At 40.5% G+C, this 13,487-nt stretch overlaps 1 protein-coding gene across 16 annotated transcripts in view; it reads left to right on the top strand.

The window, feature by feature from the left end:
* The window catches only part of ANKS1B (ankyrin repeat and sterile alpha motif domain containing 1B), a 1,254,535-nt gene that overhangs the window by 1,087,530 nt on the left and 153,518 nt on the right, over positions 1-13,487 (top strand). Inside the window, exon 1 of one of the 16 annotated variants that reach the window (XM_019038857.4) lies at positions 5,822-6,089. The exons of the other annotated variants lie outside the window; for them this stretch is intronic. The gene's annotated coding sequence lies outside the window, so the exon portion shown is untranslated. Of the gene's footprint in view, positions 1-5,821; positions 6,090-13,487 lie in introns of those variants that run through there. 16 annotated transcript variants of the gene reach the window in all.

Raw genomic sequence — 13,487 nt, 5'->3', positions numbered from 1 at the left:
GGGACAGCTCTCTTTAGTGAATACACACATACACACCTGCAAACACACAATTTAAAACATTTCTATTTCTAAGATTCACTCTAAATTATCAGAGCTTTAATATAAAACCAAAAGGCATGCTCTCACTCTCTCTTACTTTCTCATCACCTTTTAATCCTATTTATATCTGAGACTACCTCCCTGAGGTTTGTTTACTCATCTGAGATATTTCCAGCCTTAAGTTTTGTAAGTTTGGCATTATAATTCTGAAGGACGGAGGCAGATTCTATTTAAGTAGGTTTGTGCTATGCCTGCTTTTTAGTGATATAAGTATTTTTTCCTTGCTTAAAAATGCACAAAACAAACTCAAAGATCTAACAATGTAGAATACTAAGATAAGCTAACATTGAAATAAGAAAGATCTTTTACTTTAATACTCTTAAATATGAGCGTATTTCTTCCTCCAAGAATCTCAAGGCAGTTATCAAGTATATAATTCCAATTGGCTTAAGACCAAGTCGTAAATAAATTTTTCTTACAGAATGGAATTCCATGGTTGATCCATGTAAACTGGTGTGTCTAGTTTCAGGTGCTACATCTATATGGATCTGTTGAGAAAACAGTAACTGCCTTTTTGTTCATTGTCTTCCTAACCCAGGAAACTGGCCTCATACTGAATTTGCATAATTCCCCTACATAGCTCCAGATGGAATAATCAACCCATTGGCACTTTTCCCTTGTTTTCCTAGAAATTTTACTAAAACATTAAATCCCTTCCTGGTTGAGGTTACTATCATTGGAGACAATAAGTATCTATCTATCCCTATTCTATTTCAGAGCTCTCAGACATTTTTATCAGAGTGTATACCTCAGTGCTATAAATGTGAGAGATGTTCAATAAGGGTTAATTTAAAAAATTAACTAATATTTTTGGAGTGTTTATTATGTCGCAGATACTATAGTTAATGCTTTACATGGTGTGTTAGTTGGGGTTCAGTCAGAGAAGCAGAACCAGTAGGAGACATATACAAAAAGATTTATTGCAAGGAATTGGCTTACATGATTGCGGAGACTGGCTGGACAAGACTGAGCTAAGGCAAGCCATTAGGAAGGGCAGGGGAAAACTCTTGTGGATGAGCTGAAACTGCCGTCCACAGGTGGAATTTCTTCTTCAGGGAAGCCGCTCTTAAGGACTTTCAACTAGTTGAATGACATTATCTAAAATAATCTCCTTTAGTTAAAGTCAACTGACTACAGACTTTAATTGCATCTACGAAATACCTTCACAGAAACACCTAGATTAGTGTTTGATTGAGTAAATGGAAACTTTAACCTGGCCAAATGATATTACCAGTGTGTGGTACTTAGTGAAAAGTACTACATATTGGTAATCTAATTTATTTCCAACCACAACTCTTGTGAAGTAGCTTACATTATTATCACATTCCTATCACAAATTAGAACAGCAAGGCTCAAAAAAGTAACTTACTCAAGATCACAAAACAATTAAGTTAAATACCCATGACTTGAATCCACAGGTCTTATTCCAAAGTCAGGAGATTAACTATTGCATTATACTACCACTAAACAAATGAATAAACTCTTAAAATCCTGTTCCTCTAAATCTTACAAAGGGCCTCATATCAGTGTTTTACATATCTCTTAGAAAAATTACCACCATCTTTGGATTTTTGAGACTGGAATATTCAACATGGTCCCCTGGATAATTTTTTAATACAAAGGGAGAATATAGGAAAATGGGGAATTTTAATATTAGTCCTTTCTGATAGAAAATGGCTGTTCTTAAATAAGCAGTTTATGTTGACGGTTGCATTCTTGATGACCTGTAATGAAATTAATGCTTTGCTTTTCACTGGGTTACAGTGGTCAGAAATTGGTACCATAAGAGTTTTTTCTACTGTCTCACTTTGCAGGAAACAATATTACTTAATACAGCTAAAATATTATAAGATTTAGATACACTCCACATAAATGAACATGAGCTACATATTACATCAGACTATATATTATCTGTTTTTCAAATGACATAAATTGGAAATTGTTTTTAAGCAAAAAAATGAAATTACTGAAGAAAGAATGATTCTGACATTCAATATCCTGGTGCATCACAGAATCATGATAAGTGATTCTGTGGCAAGAATTCATGGTTTTACGCCTGCTTCTAATTATGGTGGTTTTTAGGCAAGGGACTTAACCTCTATAGGTAGCTATTTTCTTTGCTGTAAGGTGAGAGGGTTTCAGGAAATGATTTATCCCCTTTATGCTGTTCTAGTACCTAAAAATATCTAAAATTTGACAATGAATAGGGGCTATTTTAGTGCCATAGAGTAAAAAGTCATTCTCCTGTGAATTATTTAATGTTTTTACTCCAACCAGTAGATTATACTGATAAGATCTTTATGTTTTAATATACAGTACTGGAGAATATCACCAAATTTCATTAGTGCCATGATGAAGTTAATTTCCAGACTGTAATATTTACTTATTTTGCAAAATTAACAGCTGTTTATTTTTTATTTTTATTTTTATAGATGCAGGTTTGTTACATGGATATGTTGTATAACGGTGAGGTTGGGTTTCTAGTGTACTCATCCCCCAAAGAGTGGACATTATGCCTAATAGGTAATTTTTCAGTTTCAGTCCCCTCCCATCCTCCCTGCTTTTGGAGTTCCCAGTGTCTACTGTTTCCCTCTGTATGTCCATTTGTACCTATTGTTTAGTTCCCACTTATAAATGAGAACATGTGGTACTGATTTTCTGGTTTTATTTCACTTAGGATAATGGCTTCAAGCTCCATCCGTGTTGCTGCAAAAGACATGATTTCATTCTTTTTTATGGCTGCATAGTATCCCATGGTGTATATTTACATTTTCTTTACCCAAGCATTCACTGATAGACACAGGTTGATTCCATATCTTTTCTACTGTGAATAGTGCTGCAATAAACATACAAGTGCAGGTGTCTTCTTGATATAACAATTTATTTTCCTTTGAGTAGATACCCAGTATTGGGATTGCTGGGTCGAATGGTAGTTCTGTTTTTAGCTCTTTGAGAAATCCCTATACTATTTTCCACAGGGGTTGTGCTAATTTACATTCCCACCAATTGTGTATAAGCATTCCCTTTTCTCGGCAAACTCACCAACATCTGTTATTTTTTGACTTTTTAATAATAGTCATTCTGACTGGTGCGAGACTATCTCATTGTGCTGTTAATTTCCATTTCTCTGATGATTAGCAATGGTGAGCATTTTTCATGTGTTTGTTGGCCACTTGTATGTCTTCATTTGAGAAATGTCGGCTCATGTCCTTTGCCCGGTTTTTAATGCTTTTTTTTTTTTCTTGTTGATTTGAGTTCCTTATTGATTATGGATATTAGTCCTTTTTCAGATGCATAGCTAGCAAATATTTTCTCCCATTCTGAAGGTTGTCTGTTTACTCTGTTTATTATTTTGCTGTGCAGAAGCTCTTTAGTTTAATTAAGCAGGATTCCAGTATTTAGAGTATGAACCGATTTTGCTGAATGGGGCTTCAGTAACGGCCACCATGGACAGCGACTTCCCCTCCCAGCTCTCCCAAGAAGCATTTTCACTAGCCAGGTAGAAAAGCTGACAGAGAATTAGATTTCCATCATTCTCTAGAGGTAGTGCAGACACAAAACATCCCAAGTGACTCTAGAGTGCAGAGGACTGGACATGATGAAAAAGTGATTTACACTTCCTTTCCAAATAGCCTGTAGTTCACTGCCAAGAAATGACAGCTCTTTGAGATTGCCCAATATTGTTATCAGAGAACAATATCCACAAGAGAATGATGACCTGGAAAATGTCATTCTTCGGTCACTCTCATGATTGGGAAACCAAGAAAACACTTACTTTACCTCAAGTCACAGGTGTCTGGATTGCAGAGTAAGACACAGAACTAAATAGCCTCACTTCCAAACCCATTGAAAGTTTGCTAATGTCAAAAACAAAGATAGTCAAACATGCCTCCATCAAGTAACCAGGTCCCATTTATCAAAGAGTACACCAGTCAAGATGCAGGTCTTTTTTATTTTACATGTTACATGTATAGCAAGTGAATTAGACATCTACTCTGAGCTTATGTCCTGGCCCTGCTGCTTGCTAAAAGGGTGGTTTCAGGTATACTATTATCCTGACCCTCACAGAAGCAGACAGTGGCACGAAGGTGGACAAAACAGAGGGCATTTAGAGTTTCCTGTTTAAGGAAAAGAATGTTCTTCCAAAACTACCAGTTGCAGATCTAAGCCTTTTTTTTTTTATCTGTAAAGTGAGGATAATATAATGAAACCTTCATAGAGTTGTAAGAATTAAATGAGATAATGCACAGATGCCTGGAAAATCGTAAGTGCTCAGTAAATGTTACCTATTATTTAATAATTCATTCATATTTCTATTTTAGAGCCTGAATGTTGCAGTTGGTCAAAATCTTCATTTGCTTTGCTTTCAAGGCAATAAATGCCTAGTCTTAAAGTTTAGCAAGTGAATGTCTCCTGAACAACAGGGTTGATTATTAGTACTGCTGGAAGTTCCTCATAATGTTATCCCTTTCTTTATACTTTTACTTAAAGTACCGCCATTCCAACCTATTCATAGACCATTGGGTTGGTGTTACCTTGTTTTAAGACACTGATTCTTCTCTGTGGGAATCTGCGGTTATTACCCCAGACTAAGTGAGCAACTCACACTTACGGATGGAACTTGTAAGCAACAAAGAACTGAAGCCTGTGGGTTACCTGACATGCTCATTAAAATGTTGTGGTATTAAGCAGCCTGTAAGCCACAAGTTATTTTTATTTATTTATGGCAAGGGGAAAAAATGGGATTTTAAACATGGGAGAAAAGCCTTGTCATTTAAGGTCGGATTTAATTGGCATAATTTGGGGGGGAAAAACAAACAAACAAAAACACAAAACCTTTGCCAAAGTAAATTTCCACAACTGTTGGTAGTAGTACAATGGTAACTTTGGTGGAAACCGGAGGCAGGAGTGAGGAGTATTTGAACCTTATCAAAATCTCACCCGTGACCCTCCAAGTCTACTGGGGGCCGATCATACCCGCTCTGAGAACAGCTGGAACGCAAGTCCCACAGGAGAGGGCCACTGGCGCACACAACTTGAGGACTGCCGAGGCGTCTCCTGCGAGGTAAACACGAAGTCGCTTGGTTAGTGGGAAGAAACCCGAGGTGGCCTCTGGGGCAGACAGAGCAGGACCTGCTTCTGCCCCTTGCCCTCCTCGTCCTCCTCTCTCCGGCGGCGGCTACCGCAGTAACAGCGGCAGTGGCGGCTGCTGCCACTGCTCTGCCGCTGCCGAGCCGGTCACCTGGGCACCCGCGGAGCCGCGCCGCTGCTACCGCCCCGGCGGCCTCCCGGAGTGCGCGGAGGGGGCGGCGAAGGAGCGAGATATCCATAGTAACCGAGGATGCGAGGGGCGCCCAGCAGCAGCGAGTGCCTGGGAGCCAGGAGGAGGCCCCCGCGCGCCGGCAACCCCCAGTGCTAGGCGCCCTGCAGCCCCCGCGCGCCGCGCCTGGGCCCGCATCGCTCTCGCAGTGAGGGTCCGCCCGAGCGGTAAGCCCTCCCCGGCGGCCAAGCCGACACCTCCCACCCGCCTGGCCGCCCACCCCGGGCAGCAGCCGCGGAACAATGGAGAGTGCAGCCAGCAGCCCTGGAGACGGCGCTCGGGGGAGGACGCGCCGCCGCCGCCGCCGCTGCCGCCAGGGCAGGCGCGCGCCGCGTGGAGCCGGGCGGGTGCGAGGGCGCGCGGCGGGGGGTGGGGGGCACGCGCCGCGCGGGGGGCGGGGGCAGTGGGGGGCGCGCGCGCGGGCCCGGGGAGCTCACGGGGAGAGCCCGGCGCTCGGCGCAGCGCGGCGCGGCCAAGCTCCGCGCCTCTCCCGCCCCTCCTCGGCGCGCTCGCCCTCGCCTCGCCGCTCGCATTCGCTGGGGGCGCCCAGAAATATGCACAGAGGCAACGGCTAGGGGAGCGGAGGTTCAAGCCACATGTCTGCGTCCTCGGGGGCCGGAGCCCGCCAGCCCTCGCGGATCCCGGCTCGCGGCCAGCCCGAGCGGCTCGGGTGAGTAGCGGCACAGCGGCCCCCTCGCTCCGCGGCCCCCGCTCGCCGAGACGTGGCTCCAAGAAGTGGTGCCGCAGCCGGGGCAGAGGCGGAGGAAGCCGAGTCGGGCAAGCCGGAAAGGCTGCGGAGACGCTTTGCCGGGGCAGGTGTTGCAGCCTCAGCTAGCGGTCTCCACGGAGGGGGCGGGAGGGGGGCTTTTTTTTTCAAACCTGTTCTGGTTATCGATTCCCCCACCACCCCCGGGTTAAGCGCATTTTCCATTTCCTTTCCTCATTCTTGGGGTTCCGAGGAGTTTGAGGAGGTAAATTGCTGGGTGTCTCTCCAAATGGTTTGACTTTCACAGTGTATATTTTCCAAAGGTCGTTTGTCTTTAATATTAAAAAGCCATGCCAAGTCCACGTAATTTCCAGGTGCGCTGTGCATCGCCTTTAAGGAATAGCAGGAAGAATAGAAGCTGGCAAGGTTGGTGTGTAGTGTGCTCCCTCTCTCTCCCCTCGTATTTCTTTCTACATTGATTAATTAGAGGGGGACGTGGGCATGGACTTTCCAATGTTAAGCCTTGGAGAGCAGGAGCAGAGCAGCAGAGACTGCGATTTGCTGCTTCGGTGAAGGTCGGGTCAGTGTTTCCAGCGAAATTCCAATTTGCGTGCTTGTAACTTGGATGTGATTTTACTCCAGGTTACAACTTGCCAAAAGCCAAACAAGGTCCTGTGTTTATCAGGATGCTGCCATCGCCCCTTTATTTATTTGTTTATTTTTCCTCCAAGAAAACCAGCCGTTTAATAAACAGCCCCTAAAACAAATGGACAGCTCAGGAAGGTTTCGCGTTTTCAGAGACTGGCCAGGAAGGCGAGTCCTCGCTGCATTTCTCCTCTCTGAGCAACTGAGGTGTGAGTTTGAGAAGACTTGAAATTCAGTCGCGGTGCTGCTTATGTGCGCCGGGCACGTTGGATCAGTAGATTAGAGACACGGGAACTTTGGAATTGCTTGATGATTCTTAAACACTTATAAGGATACTTGCTCTATGGACTCCTGCATCTGGAAAGGGAAAACTACAGGAAATAGTGTTGGAATGGCAACATGAGGAATTTAAGTACAACCTAAGACTTTTCTGAAGGTTTGCACAAGTTACTAAGAGAGTCTAGTTCTCTTCTTTGGGGTAGGCTCACGTTAAAGTTAGAAGTCAGAAGGAAGAGAGGAAAGATTAGAAAACCTCTCAGAGGTTTCTTCCAAATCTGTATTCCTTGTACTCCGCAGATGAGCTCGTGCAAGGGGATGCCGCTGGTATCTGGGTTATTCGAGTCCGTAATGTTGACGGCTCTGTGATAAAATAGGCTATAATGAGTAGTGCTGGCATTATGCCACCGGAAAGGCTTCCTCAGAAGTGTTTCATTCTGTCGTTGTCTATCCTGAGTAGTGCTGGGTGTGTTAGCAGTGATTCTCTTGGACTCAGATAGAGAAGAAAGGAGTAACGAATACAAATGAAATTAAAACAGATGCATGCTGCCTGGGAGACTTGATGTCAGTGTCATACAAAAACATTGTTACAAATATTAAAAAAAAAAACCTTCAGAATGCAGGGGGAAATATGATGTTGGGGGGAAAAATAGTGAAGTATCAGTGCTCCTTGTTCAAGGATGGAAACCTTGTCCTGCAGTTGCCAAACTTAATGTTACTGCATTGGAGTTACTTTGCTTGGTGCAGTTTGGCACCTTGAGTAGAAGCAGTATTTTTTTCTTAAGCCATGACAGTAGAGTGACAATAGATTCATGTGTAGAAACGGGAGACACCCATACTGTTACAGTTTCCCTAATGGGGGCCAGAAGGAGAAAACAGTGTTTTGCCTCTACCTGGAGACCAAATCTCCATTAAAATAATTTTGAAATATAGATACAGCGTGGTATATTATTTAATATGATATTTTGGGATAACTAGTTTTTAAAAATAAAACTGCATAAGTGCATTTATTTGTCAGCAGTTTAAAGTGACAATCTCTGAATAGTTACTAACAACATAAAAGTTTGCAAGTTTAGCCAAATTTCTATACATGAATCGAATTCTGATACATTTCTTGTCTATTAATTTACTGCATATTTGGTCAGAAATATTTAGGGGGTGACTTCCTTTAATATAGCAGTACTATATTTGTTTAAAGTTACTCTACATATTCGAAATAGGGTATAAATTGACAGAGTACATTGTGGGGGAAGGCATTCCTAATAATCGTTTATGATGTTATTATTCTATTTTAAATGTTGGCAGATGTTTTCCAGTTTGTTATCAAGCCATTCTCATTGCACCATTCGTTGAATAAGCATATTTGAGCATCGTGTGTTTCGAAGTAGGTTTATCCTTTCTCTAAATGAAAGGCAGACATGTTCTCAAAATCTTATATTGAAATAAATGCTGTGGCATTGACAGTGTTTATAGCATTGGCACATTCTGTAGAAACACCAAGGAGAGTTTATTGATGCCCTCATTTCTGACCAGAGGCTGGCATCAACATATGTCATAGTAATATCCATCAAACCAATAAATGTCCTGAGAGGAATGAACAATTAGCAAAATTAATTAGAAGATCTGCTTGATTAAAGTCATTAATGATCATGAGTAAAACATTTGTATTTGTATAGGTGTGTTTGGTTTTTACACATTTTGGATTTTATAGCAGTAACTTAGACTTGGTTAATATTTACAAGTGCTAGTAATCAAACTATAACATCTTCCGTGGACCACCAGTAATTAACAGAAGTGTGAATAGGCTCCAGTTGACTACCCATTTTTTTCCTTCTGTGGACAATAGCCAACAACAAAGCATAAGTGTTTGCTATTTAATTTAATAGCAGTATATATCAATAAACTGAAAAAAGTATGCATATTTGAGTGAATATGCATTGAGTGAAACATTACATTGGCTATTATATGTAATGTTTTTACTCTTGTATATGTATTTGGTTGCCTTAAAATGGTTGTTTTCAAAGTGCAGTGCTGTCAATATATTTAGTAATTTGCTTGAGAAAGAACATTTACGTGAATGCATTTATCTTCCCACATAACTGTCAATAATGCATTGTTCCAGAAATCTATTTTTATGTAGATGTAATTTTTATGCAAAAATTAACCTTTCTTATAATTCCAGTGTGAAATGAAAACCATTCCTGTTCATCTGATTTTTTCTCTATCTTCATGGAATCATGAGATGATTTTTTAGAAGTCAAATATATGATTAAGCTGAGTTCTTTTTTTTCTTTAAAAAATTGTGAGAATATATTGGCTTGTTTAGATGAATATCAAAAATTAATTCTCTAAAAATCTTTATGTTTGGCCAATATTTCTCAGTGTTGGTATTTACACAGCAAAGATGTACTGGTGGTTTTTTCATATGGAAATAGGAAATGCAGAGAATATCAAAACAAAACTTGAACCAGCGGAAGCAAAAGTGCATGTTCTAATCTTCTCTGTTACTAAATTCTTTATAGTGTGTTTGTTTCTTGGGTAAATCTCAACACAATTTTTCTGTAAATGACTTGAATGGATTCATCTCTTTAGTGTTTGGAATGAATGTACTAAACTGAAACTACTAACCTCAGAGGATAAGCCACAAGAACGTTCTCTGGGAAATCAGGGACTACATTGAGATTTTCCTAGATATGCAACTTTACCGTATTCTATCACCTCTGTCACTACAGACAGCAGCCTCTGAGACACGTGGGAAGACTGCGTTGGACCCATTAGGTGCCTCCAAGGCTGCTTGGCCATATATTTGGAGGGTGCTTGATTCTGTAGCTCTGGTAACATGGGACGGGGCTAGGTTTTGTGGCCATTTTAAGACCAACACTCTTTCTTGGCAAGAGAACATTGTATTTTAAGAATATTTGAGCATTCAGTCATTTTCAAAGTATAGTTCAATTAGAATAATGTTTGTAACTATGTGTTTTATTATCTGTTTTTGGTTTTAGTTAAGGCTTGAGAATGACTTGCACGTAGTTGTAACTGCAACAAGTGGTATGTTTTGTGTTGTGTAACGTTCATAAAAGTCTCATTTCCCTATGTTTAGACATCAAGACCATGTTGTAGTTATTTTTCTAGAAATATAAAATGTAACTGTAAAAATAAGCCAGTTCTCTTTATCTTCATGATTCATTTCTCCAGAAAAGACTTGCAGACCATATGCAGTATCTCTTGGCTCTTAATATATATTTTTTCTGTCTTAACTGTCAACTTAGTATGAAAATAATTGGTTCAGATTGTTTTCTTGCACTATAGCTTTACTCCAGAATGGAAGGTTGGCATTGTCTCTTCAATATCTCTTATGGGGTTGGTTGGTACTCCTGATATGAATGATGCTATTTATTTCATCCTACTGGTAGATTAGTCATAAAAACTCACTCCAAACCAAATTTGGGACAAAGCCTCAAATTAGATAATATATAGTCTCTTAAATTTCAGCATTATTTACAAACTGGCCCTCCCTCCATTTACCCACCCAGAACTACTCTAGACAGGAACCAAGCTGTCTTGGAAGATAAAATTTCCTAGTAGCTAGCAGGAAGAAGTCGTCTTCCCTGTCTTCTGATCATTCATCACTAACTTCTTCTTTCCTCTCGTTCACTGCTCTTATCTCAGATATCTTTCCAATCACACGTCCTCTTTAATTCCTTTCCTTCTGAGCCCCTCTCTTCCTAATACCTCCCAGAAACTCGTTCTATTCGTTCCTCTTTTACATTTTTGACACAGTGACTCGAGTAATGACAGGTAAGCATTCACAAAACATACCACCTGTTGCAGTTACAACTACGTGCAAGTCATTCTCAAGCTTTAACTAAAACCAAAAACAGATAATAAAACTCATAGTTACAAACATTATTCTAATTTAATGGTCTGTTATCAAAGGAGCCAAAAGCCACACATTTTTGAATGAAGTTATACACAATAAAAAACCAGAAACTTCTGCAGCTCTTAAAAATGCCCTGAAGCCAGGTGTGGTGGCTCACGCCTATAATCCCAGCACTTCAGATGCTGAGGCAGGTGGATCACTTGAGCCCCGGAGTTTGAAACAAGCCTTGGCAACATGGTGAAACCAGTCTGTACAAAAAATACAAAGATTAACCAGATGTGGTGGTGGGTGCCTGTAATCTCAGCTACTCAGGAGGCTGAGGCAGGAGAATCGCTTGAGCCCGGGCGGTGGAGGTTGCAGTGAGCCAAGATAGTGCCATTGTACTCCAGCCTGGGCAACAGGAGTGAAACACTGTCTCAAAAAAAAAAAAAAAAAAAAGGTTCTGACGTTCCCTTCAGAATATTCACAAAAGTCTTCACCAATATGAGAGAGAAATAATAGTCATAGTTTGTTCGTATTTAGATCAGTTGAAATGTTTCTTTTTAATTTCCTATTTTCCCAGTGATAATTCATCATGTTGATTTTCTAGCATTTTTGTTGCAGATATACAGAAGTTTAACTCATTATGGGTCCAGTAGACTTTGTGAGCTAGGCTTGATATTGAATTTGTACTGTGGCTCATTTTAAAGAACATGCATTCTGAATTCTAAACAACTGACTTAAAAGACAGCTTTGCAAACACAAGCCTTTTTAAGCTGAGAAACAATCTCTGTGTGTATCCATTGAGTGGAGAAATATTTATTAAGTGTCTGCTATCTTCTGGGCACATTCTTTGAGCAGGAGATATAATGATGAACAAGATAGACAAGGTCCTAGTTTTCTAGAGCAGATATTTAGTGGGAGAGGATTGATACAAAGGAAGTAAATAAATAAATGGAGAAGATCATTTCAGATGGTGATAAAGGCCATGGAGGTCATCCAGCAGGGTGAAGCGCTGGAGAGGGAAATGGAGGGAGAAATTAGAAAATTTGGAGGTATCCCTGAGAAGGTGGCCCTCCAACAGAGACCTGAATAGAAGGAACCAGCTATACGGAGATGCTGGAGAAAGAACACCCCAGGCTAGGGGAACAGCTCATGGAATATCTGTCAGGGGGAGCAAGTGCAGTGTTTGGGGGACAGAGAGCAGTCCAGCATGACTGAATCCCGGTCAGCTCAGGTCAGCCTTGCTGGTCGTGGCAAAGAGTTTGGGTTGTATTCTAAAAACAATGTGAAGCAGCTGGAGAATGTAAAGCAGAGGTGTGATCATTTTACATTTGAAGAGCACACCCTGGCTGCTGTGTAAAGACTGGGTAATACCAGGGCTAGGATGGACACAGGTGGGACCACACAGAAGACTATGAGAGTAGTCCAGGTGAGAAATAATAGTGACTTGGCTGGAAGAAGAAAAAGGAGGAGATGTGGAATGATTCAGAATATCAAATTTTGGAAAACATTTTTGAAATTTTAAAAACACATGAAAATACAAAGTACAAAATAACAATTCCCTATAGTTCTCACCATCCAAAATAATATCTGTTACTATCTTGGCATTTGAAGGAAAAAAATCATTGTATTATTTTTGAAATATTTGTTATATGATCACAATAAATAATTCAGACAATGCATGTAATACAAAGATTAAATTTTTTAATTACCCCAAATACCACTGCCCAGAAATAACCACCTTTAGCAGCAGACTTATATCATTTAAGGCATCTTTCTATAAATATGTGCAAAGGGATTGATACATGACTGTGCGGATAGAAAGAAAGACTTTATAACCCTGGAGTCATAATGCTGATGCTATTTTTAAATAAAAATTATTAAAATTTATTTTATTGGTGGCTCATGCCCATAATCCCAGCACTTTGGGAGGCTGAGGCCAGTGGAGAGCTTGAGGCCAGAAGTTCAAGACCAGTCTGGCCAACATGGCCAAATCCTGTCTCTACTAAAAATATTTTTTAAAAATTAGCTGAGTGTGGTGGCACACACCTGTAATCCCAACTACTCAGGAGGCTGAGGCATGAGAATCGCATGAACCCAGGAGACAGAGGTTGCAGTGAGCCAAGATCGCACCACTACACTCCAGCCTGGGAGACAGAGTGAGACTGTCTCAAAAAAAAAATGGTTTTATTGTATTTAACAGCAGAAAAAAAATAAAGGTAAGAAAAACTAAATAATTGTTGAACTTCCAATAAGTGTCTCCTTATTATGGGAGTTATTATTTTCCCTTATGGTTAAGAAAAAATGCGATGAAAAGTGTTAAGAGGTTTGATCAGGAGTGGATCAAGATTTCTGTGGGAAGGTTATATAATTTGGGGGCCCTCTTTAAGAAAATGGAGTATTTTTTACAAATTTTACAAAAACATGACAATATGAATGCACTGCTGTGACCCCTTCCAGGGCATGGGAAAACGCAAATCACCTGTGTAGATTAAAAAACCTTGGAACTTAAGCTTCCTTAGCGTTAACAGTAAATCCACCTCAGAGCTGGAATCATATCTTTAAGCTGCATATTCCAG

Source organism: Gorilla gorilla, chromosome 10, assembly GCF_029281585.2.
Source record: "Gorilla gorilla gorilla isolate KB3781 chromosome 10, NHGRI_mGorGor1-v2.1_pri, whole genome shotgun sequence".
In the NCBI taxonomy this organism is placed as follows: domain Eukaryota; kingdom Metazoa; phylum Chordata; class Mammalia; order Primates; family Hominidae; genus Gorilla; species Gorilla gorilla.
This window is presented reverse-complemented; position numbering and strand designations above follow the sequence as displayed.